Source organism: Uloborus diversus, chromosome 3, assembly GCF_026930045.1.
Source record: "Uloborus diversus isolate 005 chromosome 3, Udiv.v.3.1, whole genome shotgun sequence".
Lineage (NCBI taxonomy): Eukaryota > Metazoa > Arthropoda > Arachnida > Araneae > Uloboridae > Uloborus > Uloborus diversus.
The window spans coordinates 181,093,415-181,107,725 of record NC_072733.1 but is presented as its reverse complement, the minus strand read 5'-3'; the positions used below and the strand labels follow the sequence as shown (position 1 = coordinate 181,107,725).

General features: G+C 33.5%; 1 protein-coding gene across 3 annotated transcripts in view; it reads right to left on the bottom strand.

The window, feature by feature from the left end:
* The window catches only part of LOC129218423 (scavenger receptor class B member 1-like), a 126,082-nt gene extending 113,819 nt beyond the window's left edge, over positions 1 to 12,263 (bottom strand). For all 3 annotated transcript variants that reach the window (XM_054852676.1, XM_054852679.1, XM_054852677.1), the window contains exon 1: positions 12,059 to 12,263. The gene's annotated coding sequence lies outside the window, so the exon portion shown is untranslated. The remainder of the gene's footprint in view (positions 1 to 12,058) is intronic.
* Positions 12,264 to 14,311: the final 2,048 nt, after the last annotated feature.

Sequence of the window (14,311 nt, the reverse complement as noted above, 5' to 3'; positions counted from 1 at the left end):
CGTAATTTAAGAAGGTGCAATGAAGTTTTCACTTTTTATTTCTGTTTTAGTGTGTGAATTGACTAACAAAATTGCTCAATTTCAAAGACCTGTATCTTTTTTACAAACCAAATACAAAAAACAATATGTATAACATGTATAGTACTTGAATGGAATATTCAATTGGCCAAGAAATTTTATTTTTAATTCCATCCCCTTTTGGTTTATAGGAGTCTAAAAATGTCATTTTTGTCATTTTTCCAATTTTTGAGGGGCTGTAATCTATAAAGGGTGCACAAACACACAGCAACAGTTACATATTCTTTTTAGCATGGTTCCAGTGATTAGTTTTTGTCGTATTTCAATTCGTGTTTCCGTCCCCTACGCGAGTTATCTCCCTTTGAAAAGAGTAAAATTTTTACATTTGACCCTGAACTTTAACCTGTTGCCGTTATTTTAATTATTAACTTACAGCTACGTAATTCAGCATGTAAGACTATCAATTTATGCACCTTAACATCAAAGCGTTAAAGTAATTGTCATATATGTAATTCAAATAGATTTTGGCCAAAGAACAAAGATCTAAAAGTACCATTTTTGACTACGAAAACCACTTTTGATGACCTCTCAAAAAAATCAAAGGTCCAGTTGAGAAAAAAATAAAAGTGGTTTTAAACGTCTTTCATATCCAACTTTTAGGGATATGAATTTCAAAAAAATTAAAAATGGTCAAGCGCACCCATCCATCGAACATGTATGGATTGACCAATAAAACACAAAGAAAATGCTATTTTTCTGAATTTTATTTTACGTTTGGAAATCAAAAACCAATATAGAGTTTCTTCAAGCAAATAGTAGAAACACAGCTCTATATTCTTGTAAAATTTTGAAGTTGTCTGAATTTTCCCTCATTTGAATTTTTGTGTCTATGTGAAGGGGAAAATCATCATTTTACAAAATGGCACTAAGATTAAAACTGATTTTGAAGACAAAGGAGTTAAATGCAACTTCAAAAGTAAGGTATTTCTTTTATGATACTTAGCACATTATTGGGTATTAATTTCATCAAAGCTAATGCATTCCTTTAAAAAATAAAATGCTTAATTATGAGAAAATTGAAATATTTTCAGTTTTTGAAACTCGGTTAAAAGTTAACTATAATAGCTTTGAAAATTTTACTGACATCAGAGTAATTACCCTACTCCATACATTACAACAAATATAACTTTTACGTTTTCATTAAATACTTAATAAGATACAAGCTTTCAAAAATGCAACATTTAGCATTTATGAGAATGCTGTTCAATTTGACCAATTTTCAATCGCATGTAACTATTCAAATAAAAAATTTTAAGCAAAAATATTTTAGATATTTTTATATAGGCATAAAAGGAACCTGTATACCAAATTTCATAAAAACCTGTTACCATGCGGCCACCACTTTTTTGCGAATTTTGCTCATTTCGTATGGAATGACCCTCCTTCAATGATACAGGATGGATCTGAGGCATAAATGAAAACTGAAGATTTCCCAAATGCTACATTTTCTTCATTTCTCTGTACTTTGTAACCTTCTTGTTGGCACTGCAAGCCTTGACTGATTGAATCTTTGTAATGTATCATAGTCGGTTTTCCTTTCTCTTGCTGCAGTCATTTAAATTTTGTTATGCTTCTGTTTTCGTAATGTATCATCATATGCTTCTCTTTCTCTTGATACAGCCATTGCAAGCCTTACCCGTTCAATCTTTGCAATCTACTTCATCAGTTTATGCTTGTCGTGATTGATGCATTTGTTGTCTCTTTGAATGATTGAGGTTCTTGGTGTCTTTTTTGTTATTATTTTACCTAGGAGGAGCCATTTCAAAAAAAAAAAATACGCAATTGTATTAACGTGAAAGTAAATGTACTTAACAAGTCTGAAAGTAGTTTAAAGAACTTCAATACTTATCAAGTAAATTTACAATAATTAACGAATAATAATGAAGATCTTGAGCTGTTTCAGCATTGCTGCACCGCTTAACGAACGAATCCGAACACATAGCTCGTGACAGAACAAAAACCAGACAGCAGCAATGTTACACTGGTAAATAAGCGAATACGAGTACACAGCTTGTTGTGCAAGATGAAAAAAATTCCTGTAATTAGTTTAAATTGTGAATTCAAAAAAATAACTTTTCCTAATGAATAAGACATAGTTTAACCTTAATACGCCACAGAATCGATATTTTAACTTTTCACTGGATGAGTTTAAAAATGTAAAACACATTGATAAAACTGCGATTAGAAAAGTTTTTTTCAAAAATTTATAAAAAATTGAAAATTGCTTTTTATACTCTCAAATAAAATAAAAATAAGTTCTCTTACGCAGTTAGTTCTACGGTTTGGGGGGGGGAGGCTTTGAGGAGCACAACGTCAGTAAAAACTACCCTTTTGTATTCCTCACCCATTTCCCGGGAAACGTGCCACAACTACACAAACATCGTACATACTTTATTATGAGTTCAAATATGTGACTTGACAAATACAGGGCAAGTCCAAACTTTAAGGGGTAATAGTACGTATCAAGATAAATAACATTAAATAAAAAGAATGGATCCCAAACGTCTTCCAAAGGAGATAGGCTCCATTGTTACCAAAATTTCAAATGATTGTAAAAAACGGAAATATAGGTCGATTAGTTTACGACTTTCGCTAAAATGCGTCTTTATGTCTGTATTATCTTTATAAAATAAATTTTAAAGTTGAAGTTCAGGGGGCTTTAGATTTTAGAGTAACGAATAGCTATTTTTTACCGTTAGTTTTGAATCTCATTAAATGTTTTTGAATGCTTAGACATAAACTTAATTTTTTAGCTCAAAATCTGAATCGTTGGGAGTGATTAAGTCGCGCAAACTGATATGTGCTCAGGAGTTGAAATACACTGAGTGACAAAAAAGTAGATGCACCCAGACGAAATTGAGCTGCAACCAAGAAACTCGGCAGTAATCTAGTTTGGTACGAGACATGTAAATGATTTAAATTTCGTTCGCTAGTCAGGAAAGGGTAAGAGCGCTATACTCATACAAGAGGCGCAGATAGGTAAGATTAAAAGTGGGATAGATCGTGTCAAAAGGGTACTCAAACGAAAACGTCAACTTATAAAGACGCTGTTGTGACGAGGAGGACCTTTTAGAGGTACCTGCTGGCAATACAAACAATTGTTACACTCTGAAAAGGGACGTGCAGTAGGTCTCAAAGAAGCAGGTTGGTTGTACGGACGTATCCATCGCTACTTCCGTCGGAGCGATATGGTAATAGCTCAGTGTAGACGACAATGGATCACTAAAAGGGCACTATATTGCAGACGGTTAGGTCATCCAAAAAAAAAAAAAAAAAAAAAAAAACGAGCGCGAAGATCACCCAATCATAAGGGCGACCATTTGCGCGAGCCCTTATCCATTTTCATCTTTCCAGTTTTATCTTTGAACAACTTTAATTAGCAAATATATTACGTCAATTGACATTGTTAAGTCGCCCCAAGCGGAAAGAGGGGGGTGAGGCCCTCAAAGTACACTGCCGAAAGCGATGTACTTTGGGCAACGGCGAATCTAACAGCCTACCGCAGAAAGTACTACGAATTTTATCCCATGCAAGATTATTAGTCAAACAAGAACATCTTACCACAGAAATGATGCGAAAAACATGCAAATGCAAACTAAGTTGTAAAATAATAAAAGGAAAAAAAGTGAAACGCCTAAAGGTCCCAGACGTCCCAGACAAAATCCCAATGTCCAGGTCGGTTTACTTCCCGTCTCAGTGAAAATAAGTTTGACCTAAGATGACCAAAAAGGTCTAATAATAACTAACTATGAGGGATTATTTTGGATAATTAGCTAGTCATTTATTTCACTGCAATGTATGAAAAATGAAAATTATAGGAGAGAGATGGTCTACTAACAAATAATATTGTCATCATATCCTATCGTCCTGTCTCGACAATTGTGACCATGCTCGATGCAAAAGGCTCTCAAGGACAGTCCAATATTGAATCTACAGTTAAAATCTTGACGACGTGCAAATTAAATATTGGATTAACTAATGAAGATTTTTGCAACCAGATTAAAACCAAAAAAGACTTTCTATAAAAAAATTCTGTAATCAATGAAAAGTAAATGTCAATATTTAGCAGTTAGTTACCGCTCTTAAGCCAGGGCTAAGGCAGACTACATGCAATATACCAGACAGCCCAGTTATCACATCCTGAGGCTGCAGTTTCGTTCTTATTAGAACTCCTCAGTCTGGAACAGCGAATAACTGAGCTGGAGGCATATGTCATCTCGTTGAAGCTGAGAGTGCCAACAAACTGGTAGATAAAGAATTTATCTCACCGGCGAGTGTCCGCAGCATGGTACGGTTCGACTCGTGAACTGAACCCAAAGCTTGGGTATTTAACTAGCTTTATAAGCTTGTTAACCAAGCCTTGAGCTATTCTCTCTTCTAAGGAGAGTATTTTTCCAAACACTAGTAAAAGGAATCAACGCTGTGAACATTAGTAGAGAGAGTATTTCTTCAAACACTAGTGAAAAGAATCAATACAATAGTGTTTTCATTTAAATTTATTGCTATTTTTGGAACACCCTCTCAATAGCCCGTTTATCTAATGTTATTAAAAACTGAATGTAGCTGTTTATGTATGTTTGAATATATGTATGTCACTCTAACTTCTTCCGAACGCCAGAGAGTTGACGATAAAACCGGATATTAATAGATTCATAATTTTTCTGGTACAATGCTTAGACAGTTCTCGTTTTTCTACGACTTTAATTAGCGGATGAATTAATTAAATCGTCAATTCTCAAGGACGTTTCTACTGCCCTTAGAAAAGCATATAGCTGGTCACCAAGTTCTTCCACTCTTTGACCTTCTTCTCTCAAAGTTACGGTTTTCTCGCCTCTGCAAAACTTGGGCCTCTTTTTCTACGACTCATAATTCTCTCTCTTTTTGTTTAAAGCGGAAGTGATTGAAGGATTCGAGTTAATGGTAAAGTAGAGGTGCACGACGGATTGGGAATGTAATTGTTCTAGAGGTGCACCACACTAAAATTAATGTACTGCATAGTAAATGACGCCCCATTTAGCAAGAAGGGGTGAAGCCCCTAAAGTACACTGCCGGATTGCAGATTGGCGCCGCGCCACCTGCGGGTTGGACGAACCGCCGAAGACGGCGAGGCTGAGGTGCCCGCCGCAGGTATTAAAAAAGGACGGCAGCCCCAAAGTACACCGCCTTCGACGGTGTTCACCAATCTGCAGCAGGCGGTGAGGTCAAGGTGACCGAAGAATGTGGTAAGAATAAAACCGTGAGAAGCACTTTTCCCGATCCATGCACTGTCGCATGTACTCTTATGGCTTCATTGTAAAGTTTGAAAGGTAGGAGAAAAGTACAAAGTATATGCAAAAAAAAAAAAAAAAAGCTCACTCATTTGGCCTGAACACCTTGAAAACTGAATTTACAACAGCGGCATTATCTATCTATATCTATCTTTATCATTAACCTATAGATTTATTTTCCATTTCTGTGAAAGAATTGTATTAACAGCAACTCTGTTATTTACACACTCCATTTTCAATTTCTTTGAAAGCTTGTGAACTTGCAGTGAATTAACATCTTGTATTGATTTGCAATCGTGGGTCCGAAAGAGTCTCATCTTTTTACGGATCGTGTCCACGTTATTAGTTTCTTTTAACTTAAAAGGAGCAACTTATTATGAGGGGAAAAAATGTTAAAAGTTTAATTGCACAAATGGATTTGCAATGAATCTCAAAAAGGAAACGCATAGAATAGTAATAATATTAATAGTAACAACTATAAAACAAAGAAAATCCTCTTAAAACGGAGAAAGCATGCGTCTTGGGTACGTCTTAGCATTGTGACAAATTAAAACATTAAACCTATTAACGATCACCAACAACTTTCACTTCGAAGCAGAGTTTCAGTTTTAGAACAAAATTTAAAAATAATCAGAACTTTAATTTACTTCCGGATCCTGAATAGGACTCGTCGCATTCATGTGTATTCATTGACAGAAATTTAGCAGCAGTCAACAGTTTTATTATATAAAAGGAATCATAACACGATTTATGTAAATTGTTCTCAACTCCCAAATATTACTCCAACAGCTGCTTGTAATCACCTTCAGGGTTCACTGACGTCATTGACGGAAGAAATAGGATGGTTCGAAAGATTGAATTCCGAGGGCTCGAATCTCCATCTAAGATTCGATTTCTCTAACGTGAATATGAGCTCATATAAGAACCGTATTAATTTTAAAAGCAGAGCGGGTGTATTTAGATGAGGACTTCGAGAATGTGTTGAACCATTTTACTATTTGTTCATTCCCTGTAGAATACAGGAAAGAAATTGAAAGTTTTCTTTGTCTTACAAAATTGTTTTTATAACGATTTTTCCACAATCAACATAAATCAAATTCTTTTCAAGTTCTCTTTTTAACCTACTTTCTCTAAAAATGAAGTAGGTTAGTAGGAAAAAAGCTAACTAATTCAAATAATTATTCAAAATAACAAGAACACTGTTAGAGAGTAAAAAACTGCGTATTTGCCGGACTGTGTGTCCCTCCCGTCTATTTTTATAATAACTAGCAAGAGAATAATTTGAACCAAACAATTTATTTTTTGTTTGAACGATCTTGGGCAGGACGCGATTTCGATTGAAAAGTTAAAAAAAAAAAAAAAACACTTTTAAAAATGAGTCTTTGGATAAAATAATATTTTCTTTTCAATGATTTTTATAACTAACTGTTTTTAATCATAGGGAAGTATCATTCAGTTAAAGCTGGGCAATTCCACGGTAACTGACTGACATTTATAAGCAAAACAGTAAGTTGTAACATTCAAGGCAAAATATAGGGGAGAAGTGGGTACAGTGAGACAAGGAGAATAGTGACACAACATCAGTTCATTTTCTACTTGGATATTTCCAGCCTGATAAAACAATTAAGAAGTCAGGTGGAGATACTGTGAACAATATTATAGAATAAAGTTGTAAGAAAAATAACTATGTCGTCATAGTTTGAACCCATCGAAGTAAAATATCTCCATTGTTAGTTGCACTGTTTTGAAACTTTTAGATAAACTTTTTAGACTGGTGTTATTAATTTTAAATTAGCCTATTCACCAACGCTCATTTTAGCAGTAGAATGATGTTGCTAATTTTCTTTGGCTAAAAACTGCAGCAATTGAGTTTGTATTTTGCAATAAGGGAACAGTGAGACATCATTAATTCGTTGCCCACTGCTCACATGGCAGTTTTATATTAAAAGTGGAGAAATTATACATTACACTACATTTTACTACAAGTTGCCTGTTGATGAAAATAATAATAAAATAAGTTCGAAAACCGTGCATCAACAAACGGATGCTTAAATTGGAATTCTGAATTTTATAGATTTAACATTACATAAATATTTCCATTTCGTACTTATTCTATTTATAATATATTTTGAAATTGTTTCATTGCAATATGCGAAATGTAATAATATTTTTCCATTTTTCAAAATTTTAACATGTCTAGAAAAAAGGAAATCAGATAAGCTATTTTGGAGATTTTATGAAACAGACAGGAAAGAAGCTGGTGTATTAGAAATAAACAAAGTCTATCGTGAAAACACTCCATCCTTATCTAATGCTACATCACAAGATGACACTTTAAGTCAATTTACTAATCTAAATCATTCTATCTCAGTCCGAAACAAATACGTGGTAGATATCACTGCTATGTGTCAAGACGACACGAAATTTACCTTGCCAAAGGCAATAGCTCATACCAAAATCAAATGAAAACAATCATTCATATTTTTTTAGGTAAATGTAGATTATTTCAAAGTTTGCTAATTAAAAACATGTGCTTCACTATTACCACTTACTGTGGGAACAGTGAGACAAAATTGCATTTCGTTTTTATTTTTTTCGTGTCTTACTGTACCCACTCTTCCCCTACATTGTTCAGAAGAACTTTGCTCTTGGATTCGTGTACTTTTTTGCTGAATTTAATGCTGTTATTGAATTTTCAAATTAATTTTAAAAGATTTTCAAAAAAATAGTTTAAAATATTTTACTGACTGACATGCTACTTTAATTAATGTCAGTTAGTTGCCATGTTTTAACATTTTGTTAAAAATCGTTCAAAATGTACTTTGAGAATTTAAGTAGGGGAGAGCGTGGGTTAAAAGTTCCGCGGGTAAGTTGTTCCCTTTGAAATAGCTAAATGAAGAAAAAAGATAAATGTATTTTGTAAATACCTGGTAGAACGGAATGCTGCAGCGCACCGATGGCAGTCATATTAACCAGGCCAGTGGCGTCCGGTATATTAAAAGCTGAGCACGTGCATCACTGATCTACTTTTGAAAATATTTTCGTTTTTGAACTTTTTGGTCCTTTTCACGAAATTTAAATGATAGAGTTTAGTTCTTTGGTGTTTTTATGCAAATATCTATTGTGCATTCTAAAATATTGCGCTGAAACGATTTACGTTTCGTTATTTAAACTAAAATTTAATTTTTCAAGGACTTGTGCTTGTGGTGCTAGTTGTTCCTTCTTTGTGGGGCAAGTTGTTCCGAGGAACAACTAGCCCCAAGAAACTCCTTGCCCGTATTTATCTATGGCAGCAGTGCGGTAAATGAAAACACATATAAATGAATATTATATGTATATATTCGTTGCTGTAAAATATAGAAATCAGAGAAAATTGACTCTCACCGGTGATTCATCGAAAATATTTGGTTGTTTACTTATAGACAGATAGAAAATTATGAAATTTTTGAAGGTCAAAATGAGAATCAAAATAACTTTCGTACTTTCATATGAAAATATTAAATTAGCGAAATTTGTTGTTCTAGATCCTGATTACGTCGCCTTGCGGTGGTTTGAGAAAATAGCCAAAGAGGTAGAGCAGTTCAATATTGTTCAGACAAGGCAGATGTCTCATTAAACAAATCATATCCTACGCAAGTGGATCTGTCTAGGCTTTACCTGTTTAGCCGTTAATAGCCAGAGACTATAGTTTTTCTTTTGTGAGTTTAGCCTCCTGGTCAAACTTGTGCAGGACTTTTATTATCGGAGGTGTTAATTAAAAACCTAAGTAACCTTCCTTTTCGTAATCCCGAGAAAGGTAGTTGCAACAGTCGCTGGAAATGGTAGTTAGAATACCATGCATGTACTGTACAATGAACTCCTGGTTATCCACGGAATAGGGTGCCACGGTAACCGCGGATAAGCGAATTTCGCGGATATTTGTTTGACGTTGCACAATAGGTAAGAAAAACAAAACTAGTACATACAAGAGCAAATGAAAATCAAGAACAGACATACATTCAAACTTACAAAACGATGTTAGAGGCAAACGATTAAACTAGTAACACTAAAAGTGACAATTGTACTATGTAGAAAATATACGTAAATGGCAAAAAAAAAAAAAAAAGCTCATAACTGCAAACGGACAATCCTGCAAACAGATCAACCAAAATAAATCAATTTAGGTTACGCCAAAAAACGTGTAAAGAAGGTTTATTTATTTAATTTTTTTTTTTTTTTTTTTTTTTGCAAAACTGGCTCGGTCACTCGTTTACAGGCATATGGAGTTTGGATGTAAAAATTGGGTTTCAACTAATCAAGTTTCGGTGACCGAAGAGAGTTCTTTCGAAGTCTTTAGTAAAAAAGGGAAAGAAAGAGATTGGAATGTATAAAAATAGATCCTTCACATGTTAAGTTAAAATGAGCATTTTCTAGACATATTCAGTAATTTACAAACGCAAAAATAAATAAATAAATTAATTAATAAACAAATCCGCAAAAACAATATCCACCCGTGAGTAAAAAGAAGTTCATTGTTATTATTGGCACTAACCTCGTTTATGGATCGTCTGCTAAAGTATCGTATCAATCACAATCAAAGATGGTTTTCTGTTATGGTTGCAGACTGAACTACTTATCGTAGTTTATTAGCTACAGAAGCAGTCAAATATTTTATTTCATTTTACTACATTATTCTATTCCTACTATATTTTATTATGTTAATATATTATAATACTATTATATTCATTAAATGTGTCTTAATATATGTATTTGTACTTAAAGGGAAATAATTGAACCTAAAAATACAAATTATCAATGCTGAAATGGTCAATAAGTTAAGTTTTTTTTTAAGTTTAAGAAAAACATTTGATTATTAATATTTAAGTAAACACTTGTTTTTGATCAACATTTTTCTTTTAAATCACAAATTAGACCTTTAACAAAATACTTGTCTCGAAACAATGTTCATGTCGAAATGATCATCGTTTAACATCGTCGTGATGATATCGGAACAACTTGCCCCACCCGCAGAACAACTAGCCCCAAGTAGGGGCAAGTTGTTCCTTCTTGACTTTTGGTACTATAAAATTAATAATAAAAATATCGTACGAAATATTACGCAAAAAAAGTTGTTACATCATAGGTGCATATAATACTCTATTTTAATTTCAGAGTAATAATTCTAGAACTACGTTTTCATAGCAAATTTTGAACTTGTTTAAAAAACGGAACTTCTAGCCCTGCTCTCCCCTATACATTAAATTATGCTTAAAAAATAAAATAATCCAGCGGAAAAGACTCTTTGGACAATGTATATTTTGTGTTGAATGTTATAAAGTACTTACTGTTTTGTATTGCGTCAGTCAAAATTGCGTCAAATTACCGAGCTATTATTCATTTTCACGAAAATAAATGCTTTTACAGAAACCAGAAATGCTAGGAATTATGGTTATTCAATGCAGTTAGACTGAAAGTTCATGAGTTAAACTATGTGAAGATAAATAATTAAATTTGTTACAATGAATACCCGATTTATTTTTTGTGAGTTCTCATTACAAAAAAAATATTAATTGAAGGTAAGTGATAAAAATTTAATCATTCAATCGCATAAACACTTAAGTGCCTAAATGAATTGACTAATTTAATAGCGAGAATTTTCAGTGATTATTGTTTTCAGCTAAATAGTTTATCAACTATATTGATTATTCGTGAAACATTTATTGTTTTTCGAGAACACAAATAAGAATTTTTATTTCAGGGAAATAAATATGGTACCTTTCAATAAATTATTTTGTTCGCTAGAATTATAAAACTTGTGCTAATTTTCAGGATATACTAACATAAGAAACAATTTAGAAGTAGATAATAACTTTTTAATATTTAATCAGAAATAATTACAAATCGTATAAAGTGCATTGTCATTACCGTACCAAATAGACATCTGAGTTCGTCAATTTTTCTCGAAAATAAAAGGAAGGAAAAAGAAATTTACATGAAAATGAAAAAAATTAGGCTATTGAATAAAAATTTTCAAACATGCTGTGTTTATATTAGCATAAAATTAATTGATCTAGAATTCGAAAACTAAAAGATGTTATACTGATAAATAGTTTGTTCCAAAACTAATAATAATAAAAAAAATCTGATAATTTTCGCAAAAATACAAATTTTACGAAAATTGAAAACAAAAAACTAGAACCTATTGAAGAAAAAACTAAAAAACATTTTTACTTGTGTATTGTAGCAATTGATTAAAAATTCAAAAAAATAGTTTACATTTTTCTCTAATAAATAGTTTATCACAAAATTAACTATTAAAAAAAATCTTATTAGTTTTGCACAAATACAAATCTTAAGAAAAAGACATCTGAAAAACAAATGAAAAATGTTACTCTTTGGAAAAAATAGGAATATTTTCTACTAATATTAATTGAGTAAGAGTTAAAAAATGGAATATTTCTTCAGTGTTTTTAGCGTATTCTGATAAAACGTTAATTCCTAAATTTAATTATTTAATTACTAAAGATACTTTTTAGTAATTTTCCGAACACCATAGCTAGAAAAAAGTAATATCTCGTTAGTGCCTCTGATGTATTTTGATAAACAGTAAATTTCCAAACTTAATTACCATAGAATCCTTTTTTTTTTTTTTTGAGCATAACAGTCGGAAACGGAACTATTTAAAAGAAAATGACAAAATTTATAATATTCATCAAGGAAAAAAATCTACTTACTTTAATTCAATATGCACTGAGTATTGTGATGATATAATCCTTCTTGGTCGTTTGAAATTCACGCGGAAGTACTTGATCTCGGTAAAACCACACCACTTTCTGTGCAAGTTAAACGGGTGCTAATAGCTGTGGAATAACGCTCGTCGAAGATCTGTTTGCAGGCTGAAGACATTTGAATTTGGCGTCAGAATTAGGATCGACTTCAGGGTCATGGTAGTGCGCATGATTCAGCGCGACATATAGAGAACGATAGTTGGTTGTTTCTCTCACTTTCTCTTTCACCCCGCCTGACGTCAGAATTACATAATTATATAAAGTGGTGTTGCCCGAGGGAGTCAATTGAGGGATGGGGGACGCAATATTAATAAACTCAAACGGCAGCATTTGTGGGCACATGAAGGAAGTTATGTTTGATGTCATATTGAAGCTGTTTATCTCTTGAAGCGATTTGAAGACTAAAAACGGGGATACTTTCATTTTTGAATTTCGGTTTTTGTGAGGCAGTAAATAGTAGCCAATCGCATCTCTTTTTGTGGGTTTTCAGTTCAACTGTTCAAAAGTAATAGAGAGTAACGAATTCAATCAATGATTATTTTGTGAAGAACACACGAAAAAAGGGATCCTCCACAAAAGCTGTCAGGCTTTGAGGAGGTTGGAGGATCATAGGAACAAGAAGTTAAGGACTACTTGTACAGGTAAGGTAACAATACGTGTAACATCGCGCTTTTTTTCTTAACAATATGCTTATGAAAAACAGCGTGACATGATGCAAGGGGACTGGAGGGGTAAGGTAAAGAATGACACTTTGTGAATGAGGGGGGAGGGGAATTTGCTTGAAAAAGCAATGACATCATTTATGGACTGCCCCAAACCCCCAAATGTAATCAATTGCTGAAAACATGAAATTAAATGTATCATATTGCTTTATTTAAATTCTAGCGTGTTTTTCTTCATCGGTTGTCCTTGCAGGTTATATTTAGTAATTCTGTTTAAAAAGTAGCCAACAACTTTTTCCTTTGTAGAAGTGTGAAAGCTAACGCGTGACCACGTAGGAGAATCATAATGGTTATACAAACACTGAAGTTCATGCTCCTTTATCCGAAAGACACAAACTAGTTGCCAACATGAGAATAAAGTTGTGATAAAATAAAGGAAAGCATTTCCGACTCCTCTTTGCTATGCAAGGTATGATTCAGAAGTTTCAAGACTTATTTTTTTCCGAGAAGGGGAACACGCGCGGACGGGCTGGGGAAGTAGTGGGGGGGGGGGGGGGGGTCAGTGAACGAAAGGAAACTACGGAAGTTGGCTTCGGAACACTGGAGAATGCGTATCGCTTGCTGCGTGAGTGTTCGTGTCATTGACTTTGGTCAAAAAGTGGGAGATACGAAAATGGAGCTGCACTTAGAGCACCCTGTCGCTTGAGGGATCGGATCCACCACATTCGTCCGGCGATCAAGGGCGATTGGATTCTCCACCACGACAACGCGCCCACTCACGCGTCGCTCACTGCCGATGAAGTGTGGATCAAGTTCAACTTGACAACACTGCCGTACACACACTACAGCCTCGACTTGGGTCCAAGGGACTTTTTCCTCTTCTCCCGAATAAAAAAAAAAAACAGTTCAGCGACGAGAGACCTTGACAGCAGTTGGTCGAGGACTTCCAGAAGGGCTACGAACAATGGAAAACGCGCTGGCAGCGCTGTGTTGATGCTGAAGGATCATATTTTGAAGAATTTTAGTCCGCTGTACTTAAATATCCAATAAATTTCCAGTTCTGAGATTAGTCATGAAACTTTTGAATCATACCTTGCATGATTTCAAGCCGTCAGGATGCACCCTATTCCTCCTCGGAGTTCTGAAACGTATAACTGAGACACATTATGCACACACACACACACACACACACACACACACACACATATATATATATATATATATATATATATATATATATATATATATATATATATATATATATATATATATATATATATATATATATATATATATATATATATATATATATATATATTATTTTCAATAAAAGTTATATCCCCGTCGCGTGTTTTGGGGATCAGTAACAAATTGAGGAAAACAAAAACGCTTTTTGATCATAACTCATCGTAAATAGCTGAGAATAAGATTTTAATTTCAGAAATTGGCTTGCATATTATGTACAATTATTTTACTTACTTTTGAGAAAGTATCACTGATATTCACGAAGATATAAACATTTCTTTCAAAACTACGA